General features: G+C 37.7%; 1 protein-coding gene across 7 annotated transcripts in view; it reads left to right on the top strand.

Moving 5' to 3' along the window:
• TRPS1 (transcriptional repressor GATA binding 1) overlaps window positions 1–16,808 on the top strand; it is a 120,328-nt gene that overhangs the window by 14,185 nt on the left and 89,335 nt on the right. The gene's annotated exons all lie outside the window — the stretch shown is intronic.

Raw genomic sequence — 16,808 nt, forward strand, 5'->3', positions numbered from 1 at the left:
GTCACAATCCCTAGTTGTCCTTCCAGGTACTGTCTGAAGTCAAGTGTGTTTACTTTCAGATAGGTTAGTGTATCATGTATCTTCATACCATGCCTATGAATGTAGAGAATGCTATTTTTTCTTCTAACAAAGCTAGTAACTGTTGACATTGTTCTTTATGTCTGTTACTATACATTTGTATTGAAGGCTTTTTTTTAAATCTTGTATCCAAATTTTATGATAGTTGCTTAGATATTTTGTTAATTGTAAATTATGCCTTTAAATAGGTATAGCAGGGCAACTAAAAAAAAGGAATATTTCAGTTTCAAAAAATTCTTTGTCCTTGGATTTTCTTAAACATAAATTGTGTACACATTTATCTATGAGTAAATCCATTAGATCAGTGGGCTTTTCCCCCCGCTTGAACATGCATGAAAAGTATCTGTCAAATTACTGACTCAGACATAACTACTAATGCATAGTTAACAATACTTGATGACTTAGAAGCTTACTGGTAATTTTTATTGAAAATAAAGATAAAAGACCTTAAAAATTAGAAATTCTAGATTAGAAATTCTAGATATTATTAATGAAGATTATGGGGGTGGCAGTCTTGTGTTTTGCATGATCTCTATCCATGATGGCAAAAGTATTGGTAAGGTATATCATTTGGAACAGATGTTTAATGGCAGTGTATTTTTTCATTCAGTTTTTGAAATATATGGCATGTATTGTGAATGGAAGAGTAGATTAAAAAAAGAAAGAAGTAATTTCTGAAGTAATTTAATGAGTAATTTAATGAGAACTATTAAAATTATATCAAGTTAAAATGCATATATCCTTCTTAAAGAAGACTGCTTAAAAGTTTGTACTTCAGAAAACCGCCAATAGAAATGGAAAGGATCAATAATTCTCCCTGGTGGAAATTTGAGCTGTGAGTAAGTTTTTTAATAGCTTTATTGCCATTAGAAATAGCTAGATGTCTCAGATGGTCTTTAGTTTATTATGCATTTGGACTGATGACAGACCAACATTTTTAATAGTGCAGGTCTATTAAGAAGTGAAATGTGTTGAATTCGATGGGATTTATGCACACACAATAATTCTGTAGACCAGTTTGGTATAGTGGTAAAGACACCAGGCTAGAAACCAGGAGATTGTGAGATCTAGTTCCATTTCAGCCATAAAAGCTGGCTTGTGACTTTGGCCAGTCACTCACTCTAAGCCCAACCCATGTTACAGGGTTGCTGTTATGGAGAAAATAGGAGGAGGAAGGAGTATTATGTAGGTTTGCTGTCTTCAATTATTTGTACAAATAATAATAGCAGGATAAAATATATAGGAACTTCCTTAAGAATCCCTGTAATCATGTTTAGTTTACAATCAGTTGGATTACATAGTATTGTTCTCTCAATTTTTTTAGCCTGGAAGGAAGTATATGAAAACCTCAACTTTTAATTCATTCATTTGTTCATTCATTCATTCACACATTCACACAACTGTTTTTTTTTCTCCAATTTGCATAATAAAACTAGTTTGTGGACTATTTTTTCTGAGCAGGACACAATAACTCTTTTTTCTTTTCAAATACATATATACATATGTTTTAATTCTGGAAGCTTCAGGGCAAAATGGGACCTTTTCAAGTACTTAAGTAAAGAGGCAGTTATGGAATTTGTGTAGTGGATGAAGAAAGAATTGTGGTTAAAGAAGTTTCTGGCTTCAGAGAGCCTCTGGAATGTATTACCTTAAAAGAATCACACATAAATCAAGCTTTTTTTTCTATTTTCTTTTTAATGACAGTCTCTAATAAATTTTCTTTTTCTGCTCATGGCAAAAATAATTTCAGGTTAAACTTTTCCAGTGGAAATGCTATAAAATTTTTTGACAGAATTCTTGACGTTATTTTAACCAGGATTGTGACTGGCAAACTTTTACTTATTTAGGTATTAAAAATTAACCTTACTTTTGCTTTTGGCATTCATTATTGAAGCCCAAAAGGGGGGAGAGTTATTTGATGGATAACTTTCTGACTTTCAAAAAGAAAGACTAATAGAAGTTGTAACTCCATGTACTAATCATGTTGCAAAAGAGGAAAAAAGTCTGCAGGTTTTTAGTTTTTTATTTAAAACTGAATTGTCAGACTAAACCATTTTACCAAGTTGATGAGTCTCCCTTATTTTATAATTTGGTTTTTGGTCCAAAGGCTGGTATTGGGAGCAAATTAACTTGTCTACTCTTAAGTGTTATGATTTTTGATTGGCTTTATAACAGAAAGAATACTTTTTTTCCTGAATAAGTTGCTAATTAACTGACATAAACCAACTGCATGACAATAGAACAAGATAAGATTTAAGTGATCCTTATGAACCATTCTTAAGGAAGACAAAAGCTTACCTTTAATTACTTTGAATTTAAGATTGTCAATATAGATATTGTTGCCTATAATAGTGAAAAAAAAATTCAGAATGCTTAGCTGCGTTCTTAAGTAATTTTACACTCAATTTTCAAGTTTATTTTTAATCAGGGAAAAAGAGGAAAAAAAGTCTTAATAGGCTTGCTGTGTTGTGTGTGTTGATAAAAATAAGTTTCTAACACATTGTTTAGAATGAAGGCCCCTTTCTACTTGTTGCTATCTTACTCTTATGCTGTTTAGGAATGAAAGCCCCTTTCTACTTGTTGCTATCTTACTCTTATGCTGTTTAGATGTGCAACTAACAGGTATTTAGATTCTGTTAAAAACTGTCAGAACACACATGCACTTTTTTGAAATGAATTCCCAGCCTTTGTTGATGGGTGATGTACTTGATTTAATACTTGATGCCTTTATTTTGGCTTCCTTCCCAAGAATTTTACATTACTATCATTTCTCTTAATGCTATTAATAACTGCAGTCAGTTTGTTTATGGATCAAAATGCAGATTATTTTGGGCATTTTATTAGAACAGTTATGTAAAAATTTCCTCAAAGTATTTGTTGGAAACTTCTTGAATTTTATGTGATATTGCAGTACTTGAGGATAGAAAAAATTATTTCATGAATGAAGGCAAATATACCTGTCCCAGGTTAACGTTATTATCTTAGTGCCTAGAAGGGGTGGGCAAGCAACCTGTGAACGACATAGAAAACCCAGGATATTATTGATGAAATGTTTGGTGGGCTCAGCTAAGGCTAAGAATGATAGCAGTTAGATTTCAGGAAGTTTTTTGCTCCCATACATATCTGTTAAGACCGCCTAATACTGAAACATAGTGCCAGATACATCTATGGTCCTCCAGAAGTTAAAGTCTGAAAAAAAAAACCCTTGAATTTTCAGAATGCTCAGTGGACAATTCCAGATTAAAGCATCACAGACTGATGACTGTTTGGATTCTGCTTGAATGTATCTGGTGTATATATTTCGTTTACCAATTAGAAGTAGACACTTATTTCTTGTGCCTTGCTTGTTGACTTCTCACTGGTTTCTGTTTGGCTACTTTGGGAGCCAGGTTGTGGAATTAATACAAGACTGCTGACTGATCTCTAAAAACTCCTGTGGATTTTATAACCAGGTTATCACTTCCCCCTACCAGATAGGTAGGTATAAAGGAGAAACATTCATTCTCCAGCATGACGAGTGGAGAATCCACCAATGGGTTTTCCTCGTCTTCTGCCCGTAGACTAGTCGGCCAATTTTGCTCCGCCTCTCCTCTTGAGACCTCCCCTCCCCAGTCTCGACTAGTCTTGAGCCCAATTAGACTGAATTTCATTAACTCCTGAAGATAAGGTTGTATCTCTTGATATTTCTTGTTATTCTGACTAATTCAAAAAGGGGGGGGGGAATCGCTAGAAAACGAATGGCTGTTCACTTTTCTTTTCCCTTTCTGCTACCTGATCGGCCGATTGCAGCACAGCCACGAGGTTGGCTTGTGTCCAACTGATAGCCGGACAGACAAAGAGCGGATGTCATTTTCCGGTCACCAAGTGTAACCCTGGGCAAAAAGGGGGAAGCATTCCTCCTTCTCCTTCCATTTCACCCCTCCCACAGGGCGTTCACAAAGGTACTGACAGCACTCACCGCATACCTGAGAACAATTCCGGTGCACCTCCAATGCTACCTGGATGACATTCTCATCCAATCCTCGCCAGTCCAGACAGCACAGTCAGACCTGATACTGACTCTGACAACCCTTCAAGAGCACGGCTTCTCAGTAAATTTCCAAAAGAGTCAGACAGTCCCTTCGACCCGCATCCTTTATCTGGGAGCGGTCACAGACACACAAAAATGCACGGTCCATCTTTCTCAAGACCGGCAATGCAGCATTCAAACCATGGTCAGACTCATCCGAAGGAAATGAACCACGACACTGGCCACACTCTCGCAGTTGTTAGGGAAGATGGTGTCATGCCTTTCGCAGCACAGTGGCGCATCGACACATTCTGATACTCACGGACAACGTGGCGGCCAAGGCACACGTCAACTGACAGGGAGGCACGCGATCCTTGGCTCTCATGACTGAAGCACAAGTGCAAGGAATCTGGGCAGAGAACAACCTAGCCTCCATCAAGGCCGAGCACATTTCAGGAGAAGCAAATCATCAGGCAGACTCCCTGACCAGGGCGACGATAGACCACTCAGAGTGGAGCCTGCACCCTGCTCTCTTCAGGGAGGCATCAGAGAGATTCGGCCGCCCAGTGCTGGACCGGTTTGCCAGCCCAAAGAACGCTCAACTTCTGAGGTTCTTCTCCCATTTTCCGATACCAGGAGCAGGGAGAGCAGATGCACTCTGAGGCCATTAGCTGAAAGGGCTGCTGTATGCATTCCCATCACTCCTTCTGATACAAGCAACCATCAGGAAGATATTGCAGGAGCAAGCAGAGGTGATACTCATTGCACTACACTGGTCAAGATGGCTGTGGTTTGCCAACCTCATAAATCTATCTACATCCCCACTGTGGAGGATTCCACATGACCAAATCTCCCTCAACCAGGGTTCCCTACTACACCCAGAGCCACAGTGGCTCCAATTGGCCGCCTGGCGCTTGAGTGGAGCCTCCTAGAGAGAGACAACTTTTCACAAAGAGTCATTAGGACATTCCAGGCCTCTAGAAGGCCTACAACTAACAGGATCTATGATTCCACCTGGAAAAATTATTGCAACAGACAACAACTAGACCCTTGTAGTATCTCTATCCCAGATATCTTAGACTACCTAGCAGAGGGTCTGGATAGGGGGTTAGCACCCAACACAATTTGTAGACAGGTGGCCGCCCTATCTACCATCCTTACCTACGGTAATTCTGAACCTCTAGCTAGGCACCCAGTGGTGCGATCCTTCAAGGGCGCAACAAACAGTAGTCTACCCATGGTCCACAGATACCCCTCCTGGGATCTACCTAAGGTCCTATAGGCCATCACCTTACCTCCATTTGAACCTGTCCGTACCTACGACCTGCAATACTTGAGCTTTAAGGCCGCCTTTCTAGTCGCTGTTACCTCAGTAAGGCGCATCTCAGAGTTAGCAGCACTGTCAGTGAGGGAGGATCTTTGTACCTTTCACACGGACAGGGTGGTATTATATTTGGACCCCTCCTTCATTCCTAAGGTCAATTCCCTATTCCACAGAGCACAGGAGGTGGTACTACCAAACATTTGCCCCAAGCCTTCCCATGAATTGAAACGCAAATGGCATACCCTAGACGTTCGCAGAGTTTTAAAACAATACATAAAGTGAATGACACCCTTCTGCAGATCGGAAGCACTATTTGTCTCCTTCCATTCTCATACAAGAGGCCGAAGGATCACTGCATCCACAATTGGCAGATAGATTAGGGGGTGCATAGCAGAGGCATACAGGGGACAGTCCTTGACGGCCCCCAGACAAATCACCGCACACTCCATGCGCAGCGCTGCCACCTCAGCAGCATGGGCAACCCAGGCTTCGATTGAAGAAATATGTAGAGCGGCGACCTGGGCGTCGCCTTCCCCCTTTATAAGACACTACAAATTAGATAGATTCGCATGTGCGGAGGCCTCCTTTGGCAGGAGGGTGTTCCAATACGTAGTATCAGAGACGGCCTCCCACCCACAAGGACAGTGAGGCTTTGGTATGTCCCATTGGTGGATTTTCCACTCGTCATGCTGGAGAAGGGGCATTGGTCTTGCCTGAACGCCTTTTCTCAGCATGACAATGGAGAATCCACTCCCACCCTTGAGGCCAGTCAGGTCCTGTGAGGGGAGAGGATGGAGTCAACACAAGGAAACATAGCCAAGAACTTTCGCCTTGTCGAGACTGGGGGAGGTCTCAAGAGGAGAGGCGGAGCAAAATTGGCCGACTAGTCTATGGGCAGAAGATGAGGAAAACTCATTGGTGGATTCTCCATCATCATGCTGAGAAAAGGTTCAGGTAAGACAAACGCCCCTTTCTTTAGCCAGTTTGAATTATCAAGATAGTAGGTGAACCAGAAAACCTCTATCCGCTTTTCACAAACATGTCGACATCGAATTTGAATAATGCCAGGTTATAGAAAATATAGTATAGGTGTGATTATTTTTAAGATGAATCTTTGGCAAGATGTCAGGTGGCGCAGCAGTTAGAGTGCAGTACTGCAGGCCACTTTACTGACTGTGTTCAGCAGGTCAGCGGTTCAAATCTTACCGGCTGAAGGTTGACTCAGCCTTCCATCCTTCCGGGGTAGGTAAAATGAGGACCCAGATTGTTGGGGGCAATGTAAATATATATACATTGCTTACTGGTGTACACCGCTTAGAGAGTGCTTGCACTTAAAGCGGTATATAAGTCTCATAAATAAATAAATAAATAGACTAAGTAACTTTATCCATGTGTGTGTTCATTTGATTGCCTAAAGAAACCTATGCGGTTGAAAAGATTTCTGAGATATTTAGAAAAAAGGAAGGTGTGAAAGCAGTATGAGTGAATTATTTTTGTCTAAATTTAAATGTAAGATATTACCTTTCAATTTGCATTCGGTAGATTAAAATGGCTAAAATCTTAGCGTTCAGAATATATAGTACAACATTTATATATTAGTACTAAAATATGCTGCAAAGGAGTAATGGGTTAATAGGAGTGAAGACGTCTCAGGTGAACTAGCATTTTTGAAGAACAGTGAAATGAACAGAACATTTTTGGGGAAAGATTCCTTCTCTTTTAACTTAGAAGAGAAAGTGAATATTTTGATTGCTTAAATTGATTAATGTAATTAACAGTAAAATTAAATATTTATTTAAATATTAAATAGGGTTCAGGATAGCTAAAAAAATCTATCAAAACATCCGTGATAATGATGCTGCAATATTAAATAGGCTTTAAAAAGGGAGTTTGGAGGAAATGTAGAAATCATAGGGTACTGGTTGCTATATTAATTTATATTATATGTAACTACTAATTGACCTGGGTATGATTAGAGATAAGATGTACAGGATGTTTCTGTTCCAATGTACAAGGGTTTTGAAATTTGGAAATACTACCGTAAATGCCGATGTATAAGACGACTTCCGCGAGTGCTGAAATCAGTGCCAAAGATGGGGGTCGTCTTATACGCCGAGTCGTCTTATACGCCGGAAATACTGGTAGTTTCCGGCGTATAAGACGACATTCTAGGAATGCGGCCCAGCTATAAAGACGGGGGTCGTCTTATACGCCGGGTCGCCTAATACGCCGGCATATACGGTATGTTTTGAATGTATTAGAACTCAGTTTTGATCTTTTTTTTTCAAAGATTCTATCAAATCTGTGTTTCTTTTTTAAAGAAATAGATACATTAGATTGCTTAAAGTAGTTATTATAATTATGTTTTATCACCATCTTTATGCTTTCTGAGTTCATAGTTGATTATAATCCAACATTTTATAATGAAAAATGTAAGTAATTTACTAGCCATAGTGATACACATTATTTGGAATGTGTTTTATTAGGATTATTCTGTATACTCCATAAATCATTATTATTGAATTCTAATGCTTATCAGCATAAGCAGTACTAAGGAATGAATAGAACTCTAGTTCAGGAGTGGATTATCACAATTACCTTATCTCTGGGCTTTAAAGCATAGCAGCTTTGCTTTCTCATTTTCTTTTAGATAATTTAAATTTAGAATTTACATGACGAGAGCGCTTGAAGATCACAGTTTATAGTAGAGATGAGTTTACTTGCCACTTTTTGAAATCTGGCGTTCCCCATGATCAAATGCTTATTTCTGCATAGGTAATAATTTTATTACCAATTTCCCATTGGAATTTATAACAAGCAAACAAAAGTAATATTCTGTGTTCTGCAGTGATAGGTTGGTTGAGATTTTAGAAGAATAGGACTAAGAGACAGTGTCAAACCTTCTGATTTATCAATGCAACTTAATAAAATTAAATGAAATTACATTTGTTTTGTTTAAGGAATTAAATAATTAAAGACAAATTGAATCAAAATGCTAACTCCTTCTCTAAATGAATGAGTGCAGTTTGTACAGTTCTCAGTACTTGGAATTTTATAAATTTATGTGCTCTTAGTTGTTTAATTATTACATTATTTGATTGTTTATGCAGTCTTGATTTCTAATATGAAAAATGGTTTAAACATCAGTAGAGCAAGTAAGCAACCTGCAACTTGGTCTGTATCTTTAATGTGGTAGGTTCGAAGTTGGAAAGATGAAACAAAGTTCTTAATGTTGCATTCTTAAATATACCTTATCACTCTGTTCTTAACATTCTAAAGTTCAATGCTATTATGAATTTTCTCTTACTTTGAACCCATCAAAATCTCAATTGTGCAAAATACTCCTTGTTGCTAGCTACTTTTCTCCATACTTTGATTGGTAGTCCTGTGATCTTGCCATCTGATCTGCTACAGTTACTCTGGCTAGGAAGTGGAGGTCCCCAGCTATAGATAGATAGATAGATAGATAGATAGATAGATAGATAGATAGATAGATAGATAGATAGATAGATAACCTTTATTGTATTTTTTTTTTACTGTGGGCACAATGGCACATATTAAAAATGAAATTTAATTGCTTGCCCTCAAAGCGTACACATACATAACACACATTTAAACATACTATATACAACATATGTATAGACCTATACACTTTCATATAAGTAACATATAAATATTAATCACTGTGCATCTTGAATACATAATGGAAGGAGGAAGCTTTAGAGTTCACAAGGTTAATACTGTATGGAACAAAATCTGGATGTTCTGCTTCGGATACCATGAAGCCTCCTCCCAGAAGGTAAGAAAGAAAACAGGTTATGAAGAGGACGTGTAGCATCCCAGACAATCTTGCAGACCCTGCTCAAGCAACGCTTATATGCTATGTCCTTATTGCTTTTTATTGTGGACATTATTATTTTTTCTTTTAGATTTTTTTATTATTTGTATAAATAAGTCAAAGTGATGAGCATACCTAATACTCCTTTCTCCTCCTATTTTTCCCTACAACAACCCTTTGAGATGAGTTGGGATGAGAGAGAGTGACCAGCCCAAGGTTATCCAGCTGACTTTCATGACTAAAGCGGGCCACCCACCTGGCTTTCATGAGTAAGGCGGGACTAAAACTCATAGTCTCCTAGTGATTAGCCCAGAGTCACCCAGTTGGGTTTCATGGCTAAGGTGGGACTAGAACTCATAGTCTTCTGGGGATTGGCCAAAGTCACCTAGCTGGCTTTCAAGGCTAAGGCAGGACTAGAAGTAACTTTTCCTGCTTTTTAGCCTGGTGTGGCCCAGCCTGACCTTGGGCTCGCTTCTTAATGCCAGAGTCAGGTCTGTTTTTGGCTGGTCATCTGCTAATAATGTTTATTGAAATTATTAAGCCTCCCAGAGTTTTCTCTGCCACTTTCCTGGATGCCCCTCAGTGCTTTCCATGTGCTTTGAGATAGCTGCCAATGCCTTCCAGCTGTTGCAAGGCCTCTTCCCAATATCCTGACCAAGCTGCTATTATCTCCCACGTTGGTGGTTCCTGCAGATTGTTATTCTGTCTTCCTTTGTCTTCTTTCATCTTTGATCTTCAGCTCCTCTTCTGCCTTTCATCTTCTTTTCTCGAGGCCTAGGGCACTTGCCTCCTTCTCTTTTCCATGCTACTCTTTCCATGAATGCTGAGTCCTTTTTTAAAAGCTTAACTCATCAGTTTCCTCACTGTTTTCTCTTAAAGTAGCAATAAGGAGTGGCACAGGTTTTCTGAGAGAAAGTTTTCCTTCATCTACATGTAAAATGCAAGTGTTGGATAGTACATTACAAATCATCTAGTCCAATCTTCTACCCAATGCAGGAACCTACCATTACAGTACTGCTGATTGTTGACCAGGCAACCTCTGGAATAAATTTAAGAATATTTGCTCCCAGCAGTATCATATTCATTATGGAGCTGACAGTAACACTGAGATTTTATTTACATGTACTTTTGTATCCTAAGGCTCTGAACCTTGGGCTTTGTCTCAAGGTTCCTTGTATTCTAAAATTTAGCGGTGTCAAGAAATGTGAAGTTTCATGACTGCTTTTCAATAATACCCATAGACCTTCCCAATTGCAATTGTTCTTGACTTTTGAATACCAAGTTTCATGCTTTGGTAATCTGTTCTTAATTTTTTACATACATAGTGTTACAGCAAAAGATCGGAGACTCCCATATGTTAAATATAATTAGTAAGCATTTTCATCTTCTGATCTAGTCAAATGTATTCCAATAAGAGAAATTGGGGAGGAAGTTCCATAAAAATTATTTCACTCAATCACGGTGGATTACAAGAATAGGAAGTGGTATTTCTCTTTCTATATGATTATCTGGGTGTGATACTATGGTACCATGGTAACTATGGATATTAAAGGGATGATATTTAAAAGATTTGACTCATAGTATTAAAACTGAAACTGCTTGATGTTACTATAGTTGGATCAGTTGAGCTAATATTTCCTTTATAACTTACACTGCATGTCTGTAAATCTGCACAAGACTGCAGGTAATTTTCTTTGTATATCAGGACACAAATAGGCAACATGAAATTAAAACTGAAATTTGCATCGGGTGCCTAGAAGTTGCATTAATACATGATGGCACAAATTGCCTTGTCTTGTCTTTATTGAAATAAATGAGTGAATTTTCCAAATGGATTATGTTAATTTGATAAGTATATTAAAGTTTGTTGAATTTTTGAAAGTGTTGGCTTGGCTGGGCAATGTTTATCTGAGTTTGCAAAGAGAAATGTACTACGTTTTATCCTTCCACAGGAGTGGCTTTGGCATTTGCATTCAGAAGCTAAGATGTACTAAGGCAGACTTTGATATTGAAATGAAGAAAGTTTGTGCCGATGTTTTGGCATGAGAAAAAATAATACTGTCAGCAGAGTTTCTGGCATCCTAACATTACACACCATATATGAAAGTAATTAGATCATTTACTCTAGAACATGTATTTCTTTGTACTGTATTTAGAGTTATAGTAGAAGGGAAAGTTAGATAATTTATATTTGATTGGGGATCCATCCCATTTCTTGAGGGCTGGGTCCTTATTATTTCAGGTTGTATCTTCACAAAGGAACCATCCAATATACTGTAACTGAGTAACTTGGTTTCATACTGCATTGAAGTTGTTGGTCTTGTAGAAGCTGATGCAGCCATGGTGGGAAACTGTTATTCAGCTCATTCTCATTATAAAAATAATATGGAATTCCTATTCTTCGTGATGTAATGAACAAATTGCAATCAGTCTAAGGTAGATGTGTCAAACTCGCGATGTCATGTGACGTCACACAACGTATTGGGACGGTTTTGCTATTGACAGCAATGGGGTGGGCATGGCTTCCGGATGACGCGTCTGGCCCGCAGGCTGGCAGTTTGACACCCCTGGTCTAAGGGAATGACCTCCTGACTGATGCATAAAGTTTTAACAGTGGCATATTTTAGGCACCTCTTAAATAATAAATTAATAACTACATTGAATATTTTTATCTTGTGGACACTGTATATAGACCTCCACAAACTTGCCCAATATGCCTATAAGAAAAACTCAGATTCTAGGAAAAAGAGATATCTTTCATTACTTGGCAATGGCTCTCAAACTTTCTCAACGATTAAAGGCATACATAATACTATGTCATAGAGCAGTGGTTCTCAACCTGTGGGTCGGGACCCTATTTGGGGTCGAATGACCATTTCACGGGGGTCGCCAAACAACGCAGTCTGCCATTTTTTCCCCCTTTTCCTTAGCTGTGCTACTCCCTTTTATTCTATTGGCTTTTGAAAGCCAATAGAATAGACTCTCTTGAATAGAGTCTAATTCTATTGGCTTTCAAAAGCCAATAGGAATTGTCCAGGCTGTCTCTGCCCTGCTGAGCCCGCCAAAAGTCCCATTCTGCAAACAGTGCTGCACCAGTTGAGTAGTCCCCGACTTACGACCGGTTGAGTAGTCCTCGACTTACGACCGGTTGGGGGTCGCGGCATTAAAAAGGTTGAGAACCACTGTGATAGAGTAAGCCCCTATCCCAATTTCTAAGGCATAGTGAGAACATCCAAACTATGAGTCACTGTTGAGACAGCATTTATTTAATTATCTCAGGGTAATGTATGTGAGAAGTATCTAATGAAGAGGCATCATACCACTAATCACCATTCATGTACAATAGTAGTTAATAAAATTTCAGAGCTTTGTAAAACACTGAGCTAAGCTTATTTGATCTATACTGGGCACTAATTTATCTCTTGCTAATTATTGGTAATCTTGTAGTATCTTCAACACTTGGAAAGTGACTCACTGCCTCAGGTAAATGTCTGAACAGAGTTTCTCACATGTCTAGATAAATATGAGACAGATTGCGTCTTAAGTATTTACTATTGGAAATAATGCTACTGTGTATGGGGAGAGCAAATTCAAAGGGAGTCTGTTGTATTAGTTGAAAATACAGCTATTGTTAAGGTAACAATTTTTGAGTAATATCCAAAGTTAGGTTATGGTGGATTTGACTTCAAAAGTTTTTCGAGTAGAGGTGAATATTTCAGTTTACTTGTTGCATAATATTCTTAGTATTGCCCAGTGAAACCTGTTAGCTGCTGTTTCATAACAGAATGAATGGTTCTTTCTACAAGAGCAAATGATTTGAGTAATTTCATTGTCATGATGACCACTAGCTTTAATAGCTTTCAAAAGAGATTAGGTTAATTCAGAGACGATAAGTATTAAAGGGATAATAACCCTTTAATATCCCACATAATGAGAAGGAAGGATTCACTGGAGAAGAGCCTAATGCTGGGAAAGATTGAGGGCAATAAAAGAAGGGGACGACAAAGAATGAGATGGCTGGATGGAGTCACTGAAGCAGTAGGTGTGAATTTAAATGGACTCCAGAAGATGGTAGAGAACAGGAAGACCTGGAGGAACGTTGTCCATGGGGTCACGATGGGTCGGACATGACTTCGCAGTTAACAACAACAAACCATGGTGGTTTTAAACAGACCTGACCACTGAAAATAGAGATTAAGTATGAGTTGTCAGGCAGGATTCTCATGACCAAGCATCTTCTTTTACATTAGTACTCAATTATAACTTGATTTTTAGAGTTATGTTTCTTTCTAGCCTGAATTAATTAGAAAACCAGAATCTAAAACCTGATCCTGATCATTGATTATTTTATTTATTTTATCTGCATTGGATTCAAATAACCCACTATTCTCTGAGTTAATTACTGATTATGATGATTTTGGTACTTTTTGCATCTCCTGAATGCAGATGGGAAGTTGAAAATCCAAGTCTGAATTTGGGGGTAAGGGAACACTTGAGTATGTTTTTTTTTTTTTTTTCTGGGCTGATGGATATAAGCTGGTTAATAGCTGGTGGATTAGATAGGTTTTCTGAAATTTCTTCAGAAGTCTTCCATTTAAGGGGTTCTGAATACTTTGGAACCTCTTCAGAAGGATTGACTCACAACAGAGCACCTCTCCATTCTTAATAAAAGCTATCACTTCTATTCCAAAGATGTGCAACACAAGAGATTTCATGTAGCAGACAGGTATTGTGTGAGTTCATTTCTTTAGGTGAATTGCTGTGTGGTAAGATTGGTGGCTAATAAATTTTACAAATAAATAAATTTTCTGAAGCGTTCATATAGCCTTACAGAGACGGAGACCAAGACCCAGTACTTCCTAGCTACAACTGAGGTAGCTTCGGGGTGTCATGTTACTTAGTCCTATATTTTGTGCTTGTTTTATAGTTTTGCTTTTGGTGAGGAAGATTCAGAACAAATTTTGACTTAGGCTGGTAATTCCTTCATTGGTTTTTGTGGGTTGGGACTTCCTGAATATCAGCTTATTTTAACTTGTCTCTAATGGTTTTTCCCCCAGTGCAGTGTGGCTGTTGATTATTGTGTACTTTCTATATACATTTGAAAGTGTAGAAAGCCCTTTTATGCTTGGTATCCTGTAAACATGTCTAGTGTATAATAAGTCCTTTTTTTTATAAATACATTTAGCCTGTTTCTACCATTAACCTCCTCCACAAATATGTATGGAGACATACTTTTGGTTTATAAATATGGGGAGAAGCAAGAGTGGAAAGACTGTGGTAATTTTGCTAGTTCTGAAAAAAGTGCTGTTATATAGTCTTTCTTCTCTATACATTACCGTCCTTGAGCAGTTATTGTTTAATGTAATCTGAAAAGGGAAAGGGAAAAAAGAAAGGGGGGAGAGGATCTGAAGGAATCTGTAGACTAAATAAAGAACGTGTTTTATAGAAATTGCGGGCACTGTTGAAGAGGCTGGTAGTTGCCATCTGGTTGGTGTTTATTAACGAAACATCAGTTTTCTTGGCTGCTAAATATGTTTGGTGCCCTTTTCATTGCAAGATTGAGGAACTAATAAACACATGTCAGTTTAGTTTGTTAGCTCCTCTGGGCCAGGGGCCTGCTCTTTTTGTATTTCAATTATTCCCTAAAGTATCATGTGTCTCCATTCATATGTAAGTTGCCCTTGATCTATCTTCCTTTTTCTTCTACTTCACTCTATCTTCTAAATTAATCTTGCAGATCTCTCTGGTCTGAGAACTTCGGGCTTTCTGTATACCAGAAGCTTGCTAACTGTCCAAAAATATTTAAAACACAAGCAAATAAAATGTCAATAAAGCAACATTTTTTTAAAGTTATATAATGACTGGTGTTGCAAAACAGAACTGATTTATTCATCACAGACTTTTGTCTTCCCTTTTCATGTTATCAAGAAGATAACACTGCTAACTAGTTTGGTGGCAAGGTTGTCTGGCTAAAAGCTCAAAGAAAATTATACGTCTGAAAGGAGATTTGTTTTATCCAATACGTTGCACAGGTACTATATTGTGACCTGCCACTCCCTCTCTTTTTTAATTAAATGTAAAACCACTTTTGGTCACGCTTTATACTTCATCAGAAGCCTAATTATGATTACATTCAAAGGGCGGAAGGAAATCACAGTATTTTAATATTCATTTTACTGATTTTGCAGTTTGTGGTACAATTAAGAGTTCAAAGCCTTTTGCGTCTTGCAAGGTCACAAGGAAGAAAAAAATAAGATGTGCTTGAGTCCAGCTCAACTCTACGTCCTTGTAGTTTTCCTTATGGAAATAGTTTCCCGTTTCTTTTTTTAGGAGGTTTTTCTAACTTTCAAGTCTAGGCTAAAGCTGTGATATTCACTTATCCAAGTATTAACCTAACCCAACCCTGCTTAGCTTGAATCCAGCCAAAGTCTCAAGAGTTGTTCATAAGTACATAAGTCTTAATTGGATAGAAACCTCTGAGCACTAGTACTCCATGTTTCAAAACACACTTACTTGGAAACAAAAAGAAGAGAATGTTAAAGATATCTTCTTGTTTCCTGTATTACTTGTGAATGTGTGAAAATTTCTGCAATATTGGGATCTAAATTTGGACGTTTAGACAAAGCGTTGCATTGATTTAAAAATATCTCAATTTAGAGTGACATGAAAAATTAGAATTAGGAATGCTGAAATCAACTAGGCTTGAAATTCTTCCATTTCTTTTACAGGGGGGAGAGCAGAAAATTTAAAACCACATGCTCAGTTTTGTTTTATTTGAAACTTTATGTAGCTTTATAGTGACATGTGCCTTTATAAAAGGTAAATAAAGATTGGGTAGCTTGTTCATACTTTGCAAATGTTTCAGACCTTTATTTTTGCTATCTTGTCATATTCCCTCACCGACATCAGGATTTCTTTCCTAGAGTATGTGGCAATATATCAATAAAGATTCCCAGTCATTCAGGTAGAGTTGTATGGAAGTTGAGTCATGGTAATTGGAGTTCTTTGAAATGTTGGTTGGTTTGAAATATTTCTTCTGAAGAAGCTATTTGGATAAGCACTAAAACATTTCAAACCAACAAGAAAAGTTCGAATCTTTGTGTGTAGCACTGATCTGTTGTTAATTAAAACAGCTTGTCTATTTTGGGGTTCTACAAAGCCTAAAGTGAAGGTAAAAACGGTATAAGTGTTAATCTTAATGAGTGTATTCTATCTTAGGGAGTACATTATTTTCTGAATCACGAAGAAGGCTAAATAAAACTAAGAGTTGTTTATTTTATTTTATTTTATCATCCAGTTCATAACGAAATAACTCTGGGTGGCTTACTGCATAAAACATTTATTTATTTATTTGTTTGCTTGCTTGCCACCCATCTTATATATAAATACCTCTCAATAATAAAAGTCCAATACAAATAAAATCATAATTAAACAGTGAAGAAGAAGTGAATAGGATGTGTGAGGAAATAGGGAGTAGAAGTGCATCTTAATTCATCAACCATCTTCAGTGTGATGCCTGGACCCTGTCAGCCGAAATTCCTTGAATGATGGGGCTCATA

Source organism: Crotalus tigris, unplaced genomic scaffold (genome assembly GCF_016545835.1).
Source record: "Crotalus tigris isolate CLP2741 ecotype Arizona unplaced genomic scaffold, ASM1654583v1 scf7180000017550.10884619, whole genome shotgun sequence".
NCBI classification, from domain to species: Eukaryota; Metazoa; Chordata; class Lepidosauria; order Squamata; family Viperidae; genus Crotalus; species Crotalus tigris.